The sequence below is a fragment of the Coptis chinensis genome, chromosome 2, assembly GCF_015680905.1.
Source record: "Coptis chinensis isolate HL-2020 chromosome 2, ASM1568090v1, whole genome shotgun sequence".
Taxonomy (NCBI): Eukaryota; Viridiplantae; Streptophyta; class Magnoliopsida; order Ranunculales; family Ranunculaceae; genus Coptis; species Coptis chinensis.
The window spans coordinates 50,410,001-50,423,659 of NC_141457.1; the positions used below are offsets into that span (position 1 = coordinate 50,410,001).

Consider the following 13,659-nt stretch of genomic DNA (forward strand, 5'->3'; position numbering starts at 1 on the left):
TGGGTTGTTCGCCCATTAAAGCGATACGTGAGCTGGGTTTAGAACGTTGTGACACAGTTCACTCCATATCTGGTGTGGGCGTTAGAGCATTGAGAGGACCTTTCCCTAGTACGAGAGGACTGGGAAGGTTACACCTCTGGTGTACCAGTTATCGTGCCCATGGTAAACACTGGGTAGCTAAGTGCGGAGCGGATAACTGTTGAAAGCATCTAAGTAGTAAGCCTACCCCAAGATGAGTGCTCTCCTATTCCGACTTCCCCAGAGCCTCCAGTAGCATAGCCGAGATAGCGACAGGTTCTCTGCCCCTGCGGGGATGGAGCGACAAAAGTTTTGAGAATCCAAGAGAAGGTCATGGCGAGACGAGCCGTTTATCATTACAATAGGTGTCAAGTGCAAGTGTAGTGATGTATGCAGCTGAGGCATCCTAACAGACCAATAGACTTGAACCTTGTTCCTACATGACCCGATCAATTCGATCAGGCATTCACCATCTATTTTCATTGTTCAACTCTTTGACAACATGAAAAAACCAAAAACTCTGCCCTCCCTCTCTATCTATCCAAGGGATGGAAGGGCAGAGACCTTTGGTGTCCCCTCTAGTTAAGAATGGGGGCCTCACAATCACTAGCCAATATGCTTTTATCTCATGCCTTTCTTCGTTCATGGTTCGATATTCTGGTGTCCTAGGCGTAGAGGAACCACACCAAGCCATCCCGAACTTGGTGGTTAAACTCTATTGCGGTCATGATACTGTAGGGGAGGTCCTACGAAAAAAATAGCTCGACGCCATGATGATAAAAAGCTTAACACCTCGCTTATTACTTATTCAATATGAAAAAAGGGTCGTCTTATTCAAAACCCCGATTATGACATCCCTTCTCTCCCACTTTACACCTCGGAAGGCACCGTTCTTATTTCTTATAGAGAAGAGAGAAATGCGCTTTCACATCTTCTTAACCAGAAATGGCTGAGGAGATGAAAGGTTCCCTTTTGAGGGTACTCTCGAACAGATCCAAAGGAGACGGGTCCTGTAGCTCGAAGATTAGAGCATGTGGCTATGAACCACGATTGTCGGGGTTCAATCCTCCTCGCCCACAACAAGCCCAAAAGGTAAGGACCTTTACCTCTGGGGGTAGGAAAATCATGATCGGAATAGCGGACCAAAAGCTATGGACCTTGGGTGTAGGTCTTTTGTCGTAATGGAATGCTTTTGCTTTTTTATTTATCGCTAAGTATATTACCATTAAATATGGTATTCCATATAAAGAATCGGCATATTTTTGTGTTTTACTCCCCAAGAACTCTTCCTCACCGGGCATGGGCTGAATAAGCGAGCAAGTACAAGTATTAGTAGCATAACAAAATGCATTACTCGTCATTAATATGTTTGCTCGCAGTAATTGTGGCCTCTCGAGAATCGATGACTACATCTTCGATGCAATCGCTAGTACTAGTACATCCGAGAATTCTTAATTGGCTAGTTGTAAATAGCCCCGGGCTATGGAACAAAGGATTATCCCGGATCTACATCGAGGTATTGACGGGCGATTCTCAAGTATTAGTAGCGAACGTAATGTGATAATGATATAAGAAAGAATGCAATAGAAACAAAGGCAGGGGAGCGGGTTACCTACTCCCAACGGTCAAAGCGAAGCCCTTTCATTCTGAATTAAAGAATTCAGAATTAATCAAATCTCCCAAGTAGGATTCGAACCTACGACCAACCAGTTAATAGCCGATCGCTCTACCATCGAAGCTCTTGAGGAACAACGGGGAAATTCGATTTCATAGAGTTCAATTCCGCTCTCAATCCATGACCACTATAAGCCCGCTTCCTTCAGAACTCCCTAACTTCTTCAGAATGGCTCCATTCCATGCCTCATTTCATAGGGAACCCCAAAGTGGCTCTATTTCATTATATTCCATCCATATCCCAATTCCATTCATTTAATATCCCTTTGGTGTCATTGACATAAGAAATGTCGTTTCTAGCCTATCTGTTTCTATTTCTATATATGGAAAGTTAAGAAATCATCATATAATAATCGAGAAATTGCAATAGAAAAGATAAAAGGGAGGTTTGTGATGATTTTGAAATATTTTCTACTAGGTAATCTATTATCCTTATGCATGAAGATAATCAATTTGGTCGTTGTGGCCCTCTTATCTCTTCCTTCTCTGAGCTCGGGTTATGGAAGAAGGAACCAAGAAGGAGGTATCAGCAACAACTGGTTTTATTGCGGGACAGCTCATGATGTTCATATCGATCTATTATGCACCTCTGCATCTAGCATTGGTTAGACCTCATACAATAACTATCCTAGTTCTACTATATTTTTTGTTTCATTTCTTCTGGAACAATCACAAACACTTTTTTTCAATGCGTAATCTCAGCATTCAATGTGTATTCTTGAATAATCTCATTTTTCAATTATTCAACCATTTCATTTTACCAAGTTCAACGTTAGCCAGATTAGTCAACATTTATATGTTTCGATGTAACAACAAGATGTTATTTGTAACAAGTAGTTTTGTTGGTTGGTTAATTGGTCACATTTTATTCATGAAATGGGTTGGATTGGTATTATTCTGGATACGACAAAATAATTCTATTAGATCGAATAAGTACCTTGCGTCAAAATTGAGAAATTCTATGGCTCGAATTTTTAGTATTCTCTTATTTATCACCTATGTCTACTATTTAGGCAGAATACCATCGCCTATTGTCACTAAGAAACTGAAAGAAACCTCAAAAAAGGAAGAAAGGGGGAAAAGTGAGGAAGAAACAGATGTAGAAATAGAAACAACTTCCGAAACGAAGAAACAAATGTAGAAATATCCTCTTTTGAAGCTATTTTAAAAACAAGGCCACAATAAGCTGCATCATTCCATGTCTTAGTATCTACTATACCCAGTTCACCTTCTTCTTTTGTAAGTCTAAGTGTCTCACTTGAGGCTTGATATATCTTTCTTTTCAGAGAAGGCCCCGACCAAATAAATCTATTGCAGATTTTATCAACTTGCTCCAACACTATCTTAGGGAGGATAAAAGTTCTTGTCCAATACGTGTGAAAAGAAGATAAGATAGATTGTATTAATTGCAACCTCCCACCATGAGAAAGAAACATGTTCTTCCAATTATACACTCTACCTGTAATCGTCTCAACTAGAGGTAAGCAATTCCTTATGTCCAGCCTAGAGAACACCAAAGGAAGCCCAATATATCTTATAGGAAACTCTGCTTGAGTAATACCCACAATATTAGCCAAGTCCTTAGCTTCTTCAATATATAGTCCGTCCACCACATATCAAGGAAGACTTAGATAGACTTAAGTTCAGTCCAGTAGCTGCTGAAAAAGAAGCTAAAATCTTCTTCATAGAGTTCATAGATCGAGCATCCCCTTTGCAAAAGAGTAATACATCATCAGCGAAGCTCAAATGTGAAATATACAACTTTCTACACTTTGAATGAAGGCTAAAAAGCTTCAGCTGCATCCCTTGTTGCAAAAGAGCACTAAGAGATTCCATAACTAGAACAAAGAGGTAAGGTGATAAAGGGTCGCCTTGCCATAACTCTCTTTTTCCAGCAAAATAACCATAAGCACTTCCATTCACCAAAATAGAATAATAAAGAGAAAAGAAGTACATGCTACACCAGCTTATAAATTGCTGAAGAAAGTTAAATCTGAGAAGAATAAGCTTTATAGTTTCCTAATTAACTGAGTCATAGGCTTTCTTAATGTCCACTTTGAGAGAGCATCTTGGAGAGATGTGAGTTCTAGAGTACCCCCTCATAAGCTCATGAGCCATCAATAGGTTATCTCGTATACTCCTTCCTGGAATAAAAGTTGATTGACTACCACTCACAAGACCAAAGATAATAGGTTTAAGTCTGTTAGTAATCACTTTAGCAATAGAGTTTATGACTATATATTTAGTACCACGTACTTTCATTTTTTTTCCTAAATGGTACCCGTATTTTTTTTCTCGCCTATTAGTACCACGAACTCTCAATTTGTTTCAATTTAGTACCTCAGTCTCTTTTCCATCTCAATCCGTCTAATTTCGCTAACTGCGTGTGCTTGGTTTCTCTAATTTCCCAGCTCAAAATCCTCATCTCTAACCATAAACGAAACTTCCCCTTGATCAAAATCCAAAGAAGACAACTCGAACTCCCATCCAATTTCGCATCCGAATTCGAACTCGTGAGCACCTGATGAGATGTTTTCACAAGGGTTTCAGTAGCACCATTACATACCGATACCAAAATATCCCTCACCTTAGTTCCATGCTTTGGGTTAATCAAACCCGAGAATATATCATCATAAGTATTAACTTCCATCATCTTCTCAAGATAAACAACAACAATAGTACTAACAAACAATTGAATGGAATCAGCAATTAACTTTTTACACTTCACACTTACCCATTTCTGCTCTTCACTAGAAGATTGATTACCATCTCCTGAATAAAAAGCCATAACCAAATTCCTACCAAAACTACCAACAACAACAAAAGCAAAACCAGTACCTGCAGTTGAAAACAACTTATCTAAAACCCGATCAGAGAAACACCCACCACTCTCCTAGCCCCCATCACTCTTGGCATCTAACTTATAACCCCTCAGAACCCCCAAAGTCAACGCCTGTGTAACTCTAGCAACAGACTCCAAAAACTCCTCTAAACTCGCAATTTTCAATATTTTCTTCAAACTATTCAGAATTTCATCAGAATCAGATTTAAGAAATTGATTCAAATCATTAGAAACAATCCCAATTGTCTCCATTGAATCGGAAACAACTTCGATTAAAGAAATTACGGTTCCAATAAGTTTCATTAGTTTCTTTCTTTTTTTAACTACAGAAGGTAAGTTATATACCTTGTAAACGCTATACCCAGTAATTTCGAATGCTGTGAGGAGGAGAATCCATTTTCTCCTTCTTTTTGAGTGGTCTAAACCTTTGTTTATAATTAGAGAAACACCATGAGCTCGCCATTAGCGAAATTAGACGTAAAAGAGATTGAGGTACTAAATTAAAACAAATTGAGAGTTCGGGGTACTAATAGGCGAGAAAAAAAAGTATGGGTACTATTTAGGAAAAAAGATGAAAGTACGTGGTACTAAATAGTCGTAAACTCTTAGCAATACACTTGTACACAACATTACAACATGCAATAGGCCTGAAATGATCAACCCTCGAAGGATTGATAGATTTTGGAACTAGACAAATAAAGGTAGAGTTGATGCTTTTATGAATAAAACTATGGTCAAAGACAAATCTTATCGCATTTAAGAAATCAGACGCAATAATAGACCAAGAAGATTTGAAAAAGAGAACATTGTACCTATCAGGACCAAGTGATTTATTCTCCTCCATAGAGAAAAGGGCTAGCTTCAATAATTTCCGCATCTGAAATGGGACCCATTAAAGTGGCACCATGAGCACATGAAACAATGTCTTTGACCTGTAGATTGTTGAAGAAAGTGGGATCAACACTTAAAGGTACTTACATGCCAAACAATCATTTATGGTACTCAACAAAGCTATTAGCAATATCTCCAGCACTATGTCTAGGACCATCATCATCTTCTACCTATTGACCAAATGAAGTTCTTTCCTCTTCTTTCTTGAATTGCTTTGTGAAAATAAACGTTGCACCTATCTCCATATAGTAACCAATCACAGTTACTCATGCCGATTGTTGATTATGTAGTTGTTATAACAAGTGTAGTCAAGGAATTAAGCACAACTAAGGTGTAACACCCTCTTTGTGCCTTAGGCGCAAGACGCAAGGCGTGGCGCACGCCTTATTAAAGTGAGGCGCACAGTAATTAAAAAAAAAGATATAACAAATAAAATAATAAAATAAATAGTAAATATGACATGAATTATCACTAATTTGTTTAGCCAAACATTAAAATTAATTATATGTGATTGTAAATATGATACCATTGAGCAACACCTGTAAAATCCACGAGTCATTTCCGACACATACCATAGTAGTCATTTAAAAGAAAAAAAACATAAGCAATAAGTAAATAGCAATCTAGCTGAACTTCAATAAACTAAAAGAGTGAACCAATCGAATTGAGCCAAAAGAGTTCTTCACGAAATAGAACACAAGATTCGAATTTTAGAATCCCGTAAAACTTCATTTAATCCATCTTTGTGTCTTATCTCAATCCATACAGCTGATAAACGTAAAAGTGATAGTTTTACCTAGACTTAACTAATTAAACTCAAGAATAAGTAAAACTAAATGATTTTTACTCTATGTATCAAAGATTCTACTCTTGTTATCAATGCAATATTTGGATTAGAGAATTCGTTCCACTCCTAGCTCGTTTAGAATGTAACGTTTTCAAGTTGAAGTATTCTAACAAAATCAATGAGAGTAATGGATTTGAAATTTAACTAAGATGGTGAATTAACTAATCAAGATGTGATAAATGAAATGACAACAATTCAATACTACGATGACAATATGAGAATAAATTAGGGGAATTTGATTCCACCTTGATTCGACTTAATAATCAAGTATAGAATTCATTGTAATCCTAATCATTACGTTTTCACGTAAAAATTGGGTATTTCTAATCCTTAATTATTCATGGCAATCTCTACCAACTAATAATTAGCATGTGAAGCAATCAAACCCATTCTCATGGTGAACTAATTACTTTCTAGAGTGGAATAGATTATCACAACTATATCTATACTAACACAATCAAGTTTTCATTAAGGCTTCCTCAAACCCCTCTAATAGAGGTTTTAGCCTTGATTCATCAAACTATCATTTCTGGAATAAGAACAATAAGAACAAGACATTATTTAAAGAATACCAATTATTTTATTAATCTAATTGAAAGAGAGTCTAATGATTCAAAACTGAATTAAAACTGAATTAAAACTAATTTAGAACTAAGTTTTTGAATAACTAACTATAAAATTAAGACTAACTAAGTATTAAATTATAAAACTAAGTTACTTAAGAGCTAAGCCTTAGTCCTCTTTATATAGAAGAGGCTAGATCCATAATTTCGTGCATGGGCTTAGGAGCCATGTTTTGGGCCGGAAAATCGAGCCCAAAACCTCATTACTTCAGTCCACAAAGGTTTTCAACTGGAAATGACTTCAACAGCCTTTTCGTCCACTTCTGCTCCTCTGATTGGGTCAAGGCTTGGACCATTAGAAAGCTCGTTCCGAGCCGGTCATTTTGACCTAGGTAGGCCCAATTCTGAGGTCTGAGTCCAAAGATACAGCCAACTGAAGTTCTATTGACTTTTGTGTGTTATTTCTCCCCGCGTTGACTTTGACTTTTCAGCTTTGACCAGGCTTTAAAAAGGTTTTTTCTCCTTGAATCTTGGCCTTTAATTATAGAACTTCTTAGTAACCAACCTTTGTTCCTTTATCTCGCAAAAGGGACGCATTTCTGCACATAATTGACTCCAATGCCTGAAATACACAAGAGCACGATAACAACACTAACTCTTACTTATTAATCACATAATTAGACTAAAAGTAATATTGTTAAAGGGTTAAAACTATAGTTTTGGGCTCTTATCTAACCACCCCCAAACAACATTTTGTTTGTCCTTAAGCAAATATGAGAAATTAGAATAAGTGACCAAAAATGGAGTTCTAACTAATCTCATTTCACCGAGTACGATTGCATTGACCATATGCAACAAGGACTTAAACCACTAGGAATTCCCCAGTGGACGAGTTATAGCCTCGTGAGAGTTTTCCAGTGAAGGTACTCACAAACTTCATCTATACTACAACGACTAAGAAATAAAACTATTGTTTCCTTACCTATTCTCATATATCTTACCATCTCACTAGCAATGAATACAGAATAGTCAAGTCGAAACCTAAGCTAATATATGCATAACAATCAATCATCTATGAATGAGCATATATATAATGAATTATGCTATGAAATGCAATAACAGGTCCGTTTCTAAAACTTTGGAATAACGTCCTTAAGTAGGTCATCACATAAATGTTAAGACAAAAACACTCTGATTTTTCTGCTCAAGTTTCGCTACTCCAGTGTGTAGTGGGCACTTTTTACCTTACAATCTCAATGACACACAAGGAAGCCGAAGTCGATCAAACACATCTACCACTTACTATCACACTAACATATTCATAATTGAGCTAGAGGTATTTATTAGGTGTTGCGGGGATTAGGTGATGGTTTAAGAATGAAGGAAATAGATATTCTAAAAGAACCAGTCTGAGATAATAATAGAGTCTTCATATTATGTATTTAAGAGAAAACCTTGTTCTTATTTTGCTTCTATACTTTGTTTCCATCCTTAGCCATTTTTTTTTCTTTTGGCTTTTGACTCCTTTGATTCTGTTTTTTGAGTTCTAACTTTTTATTTTATTTTATTTTATTTTTTCTTTTCCTTGGATGGAAACTTTCTTTTCTTTTCTTATTTGAAGCAACTAACAAATTCTTTGTTTCAAAGGTCTTTCTCTTTATTCTTCATTTCATCTCTATTCTCAGACTCATTCAAAGATGGGTAGGCTTTTTTTTTTTTTTTTAAAGGGTAAAGGATTTGCGGTTTATGAAAGGCTAAAGAAAGGCTCAGAGGGGCGACTAGCGAAAAATAATTTCATATAGGTTTGAATTTCTGGTTATATCAATCCAAAGAAGGCCTAAATTCTCACTTAGAATATGTCATAGTGATCAAGCAAGTGGACATGTGATTTCTCTTTTCGGAATTTACTTCTCCCTTGTGTCATTTCTCAAATATTTCACTCATATAAGGCTTTAGGCTATATTCTCACAGGATTTGTAGAATAAGTATACTAGCTTAGATTTCAGAAACTTACTGCCAATACAAACATAGATGCTCATGCAATATATTTATAGAAAGATGCAAAGATTATTACCTACATATTAACCTAAGTTTCTAAAGACTATTCTAATGCAAAAGCTAACATGAAACTTCTAGATTATTAAGAGCATAGAGAAAGAAACAACACCAATATTCTAAAGTGTATATCATAAACTTTTTATTTATATTTTTTAATTTTTAATTTTTTTACTAGAAAACAAGTGCATATTGTACATATCTATATCCTAATAGGTGCCTTAAATTACGCGTGTTTCTATGCCACCCCCAAACAAAAGCATGTTTTGTCCTCAAAGTATTGACATAAGAAGGGTAGGAAAATACCATAGAAACGCATGAAATTTTGGAACATCTGCAAAAGAAAGTTAAAATATACTAATATATATAAATAAAAATAGTCGCAACTCTATATGAGTTCCACCCATTATGGGGTTACAAAAAAAGTAAATTGCTTGGGACATAAGCAGACACGGACAAAAATAAAAACTTACCTCATATCTAGCATTTAGGCGTTATCAACCTCTTCTATAAAGAAGTGAGGTTCCTTCGCATCCTGCCACGCCAGATGGATTGCCAGGCCTCACGCCATTTATCATCTACAATCACTAGCATGTTCAACGCCACTTGGTCGGATGGGGTGTAGGAGGCAACCCAATGAGGTTGTAGCCTCCACCCCGGCCAAGTCATTACACAGAAAGAACGAATAATGCAGTTGGTGGATCTCACAATGTCAATCCCAACCCAATCCGTGAAACAGGCCCAAAATGCAGGAAAAAAATATAGCATGATACGACAAACTAAGACAGGCATAAGAAGGTACTTAAGCCTCATACTCTGGGCTCATGCTAAACTAGTCATTAATGTGTTAGGAATGTCATATAGCAAACGTCCCTCAGCTAGAGCAAGGAAATCGTCGCAAGTGGTGTCATTCGCAGAAGAAAACCACCACTCCCCTAAAATGTTTAGCATGATAAAGAACATCATCGTGCCCACGTTAAGGGACAAGCTACCAAGGACTACTTTATATGTCCCTTGGTCCTCTACACGGAAAATTCTGACCCCATAAGTCTCATGCAAAAGCTCATAGTTACAAGTGATAGGGTTATATACTAAAAGCATTACTTTTGTAATAACTTTAATTCTTTATATTTTGACTGAGAATCATATGGGCAAATGTTATGCATATTATATATGTTATTAGTTATATGCATGCGTCTAATACTTTATGTTGTAGATGATATAGTGTGTGGTGACACACAAAAGATCATATTATTAGTACATTATAAAGTATAAGTAAACGTTCACAACCTAGATGGATTTGGACAAACCATTGGTACGGTTGTAGTATAATCTGGTATTAGTTTATCTTGACTACAAGATTACACTAGTACACTTTGTGTGTATTGAACAGGACCAAGTGAGGTTGTTTCTCTTTGTACTGACTATATAAGAGAACAAACACCTCTGTTATTATGGATATTTGTCGTCTTAATCCGGATATAATAACAGGCACTTACGTGCATTGTACATTGCTTTAAATCATCAATGAGTGAGATTCATTTGTGAATCAACAAACTCGATGGATTGGATAATGACATTGTATGTAAGGTGTGTTGTTATTTATAGAAGGAATCTGTGACCCGCATGAAGTCAGGTTGATGATGTCCCCTTGAGGAGCTCATAAGGATTGTCATGTAAACCCTGTAGGTGGATTTAATCCGACATGACAATGAGGTTTAGTGGTACTACTCAAGGACATAAGAAGTTGACTAATGTAGTTGTCACTAACTTGACTTAATTAATGAACATTCGATATCTTAAACACGGAGAGATCAACGAGCATATAATATGGAGCCTATAAACGCTAACACATAATTTGGGATTAGGGCGGTAGTGCAACAATGGCCTTTAGTGGAATAAGCCATTTGTTGACGGACTTGGGCCGTGTGTTCTGGGCGAACATGGGAAGCCCAAGCCCGTCAGGAGTCCTAACCCTAATTTCTCCTCATGGTCCCTATTGTAGCCTATAAAAAGAAACCTTCTTTCTCTGGCCGAAAGATTAAGTATTTTCTTAAGAAAGACAATTTCCAAATTCGGTTTTGATCTTGTGAGTGAGAGAGGCCAAGAGAGAAAGAAGGGGCTGGTAGATCGTTGCCCACACAACGCCCATTCTAAGATAGGAATACAACATAAGATTAAGAGGTTGCTGATTTGTAAAGCTTGGATTCTCAAAGATATCACAGCTGATTAAAGGTATGATTCCTAACCAAACCGTGAACACCCTTTATTCTGCTGCGCATGGGTTTTCGTGGTTTGTAGTAAATTATTACATAAAACCATAACGGTTCCTATAGTAAGCAGAGAAATTATCAACTAAATAGCCCCATGATTCCATGATTTCAGTAGGCATAGGAAGGTCAACAGCAAAAGCCAACAAAAACTTGGTTATTTCCATTGTTTCGTCATTAATGGTGATGGAGAACACGTGTTCTCCATCCATTCGATAAAAGAATTTACAATGTTTATAAAAATACGAAGTAAGTGCAGGAGAGTAAAGTTCATCAGAGCTTACCATTAGAGACTGCCATCTTACTTGTATGATCACTTCGCGAAACCAAGATCCGTACGTGTCACTCGAAAACATGTCTTCGAAAGACTGCTCTGGTATGAGCATAGGAGACTTCATATCAAACAACACGCACTAGAGCTGCTAGAAATAACCTTGGAAGAATCCACAAATCAAAAATCAAAAGTGGAAGTACTGCAAAGCCAAGGCGCAGGTCGCGCTCTTGAATGGCTGTGGGCGCGCTCTCGTTTTGCTCGACTTCCAGGCACTTTAGCGCGGGGCAAGCTCAGGAATAGGCAAGCTAGGGTGCGTGGTGCGCTCCGTGTACATAGAGTGCTCTGACTTGAAAAGTGGAAAAGAAAAACCAGAGATAACAATGAGAGGTGCAAGGTGAGAGGTGTGGTGTGGAGTGTAGAGTGAACCAAGGTTTTATAGAAGTTTAGTTTCTTAATCGAGTAACACAAGTTGCCCAGATTGTTAAGGCAACTTGATGGAAACAAAATATTTCTAAAACCAAAACGGAAACAAACCAGATTCATTATTCCAAAAACAAACCTAATAGTTTAATGGTTTGAACTTGAAAATAGCAACTTTCCAATTCCATTCCTCAAAATTTTCACCACTTCAACAATAGCTAAACCTAGTTACACCAACTTAGTAACCTTCTCGCATAAGTTCATTCTCACAAATTTGCAACAAATACTTTCAAAATGGTGGATATAGGAAACAAAACAATGCTGGACAATTAATGCCACCCCCAAACAGATCGGGGAGGTGGGATTCATTAAAAAAAACAACAGCATGCCTGGATAAAATTTTAATTAACTTAAAATTCAACTACAACCAAACATTCGAAAACAATTACATAATTCAAAATGAATTACTTAACTAAACAACTAAAGATTAAATTCTACTAAAAACAGGGAAAACATCCGAAACACAATATAACTAAACTACAAGCCACGAGACGAGGATGGTTCCGAGTCATCAGTCCTGCGTCAACGACGCTCATGCCTCTCAAACTCGTCAGAAGTAGAACTCTGATAGGGTGGCAAGCGTCGTAGCACTTCCACTTAGAACTTCCGCTGACTCTCTAGATATGCATTCATGGATTCCTCGCGCTCCTTATCTCGCTGGACTAGGGTCTCCACAGTAGTCATGAGCTCCTCATAATTCTGATGGAGGCTAACTTGCCTAGTCCGGACGTCTTCACAAATGGTGTTAATAGAACGCTGGCCGCGATGAATCAATGCCATGCGTTCTATATCAGAGGTAGCCTTTTCCAAGGCATCAGCTTCGAAACATGTCGTATCTTCCTCATCATCATCCGAATCAACAACCCTATCCTCAGGCAATCGCCACATCTTCTGAATGCATTCCGAATAAATTTTTGCACTTGAATGCAATTTCAACATAATCCGTTCAGATTTCGGTTTAGCACCAAATAACAGCATGAGCTTAGTAATCAATGCAGGGTAGGGTGCGAAATGGATTCCAATGCCTCTAATAATATTTAGGGTTAGTTAGACTTACCCCCCCCCCCCCCCCAATTAATAGTTGCAATTAGTGTTATTTTCAAAAATATTAGTGATACCCCAATTGCAAGATCCAACGGCTACTGAGATGATTTTTTTTCGGATGAAGAAATCTGACCGTTGGATCTTACAAAATTAGTATCACTTATATTTTTAAAATGGGGAGGGTAACACTAATTGGCAACTAGTAATGGGGGGTAAGTCTATCTAACCCTAATATTTAACACAAAGTCGAGGATGCAAAAATCATACCTCTTCTCCTGTAATACCCACATAACGTGCAGACAGTTCAAACTGATATCGCTGACCTTCAAGGTGCCAATGATATTCTTACCAACCCACTGAGCTATAGCCAGCTGGTTGGTTCTTAGAGACGACTGTCGAACACAATGCGACCTCGCATTGTACTCTCCTTCCAAAACCGTCTCTCCCATCAATGCCTCTATCCCACCCCACTACAATTCCTGTACTGTGATTACGAGGTTGCATGTATAATCAATGTCCATAATCCTAGACAACATACCCGTACAAACTTCTCTCCTCATCGCATTCACCTTCACAAAAATCCTCTTACCCTCAATTTCCCTCTTCTTGTAAAAATCCAAAACCAACTCCGGATGGTAAAAATCAATCTCCTTATACCAAAACCCTTGCCACCTCCTTCTTTGCATCTCATCATTGTAAAA

General features: G+C 37.4%; 2 pseudogenes; one reads left to right on the plus strand and one right to left on the minus strand.

The window, feature by feature from the left end:
• Nucleotides 1–272, plus strand: part of LOC147516418 (25S ribosomal RNA) — a 2,649-nt pseudogene extending 2,377 nt beyond the window's left edge.
• A 3,761-nt stretch (nt 273–4,033) lies between these two features.
• On the minus strand, nt 4,034–11,327 carry LOC147516419 (protein PHLOEM PROTEIN 2-LIKE A10 pseudogene; annotated as a pseudogene).
• Nucleotides 11,328–13,659: the final 2,332 nt, after the last annotated feature.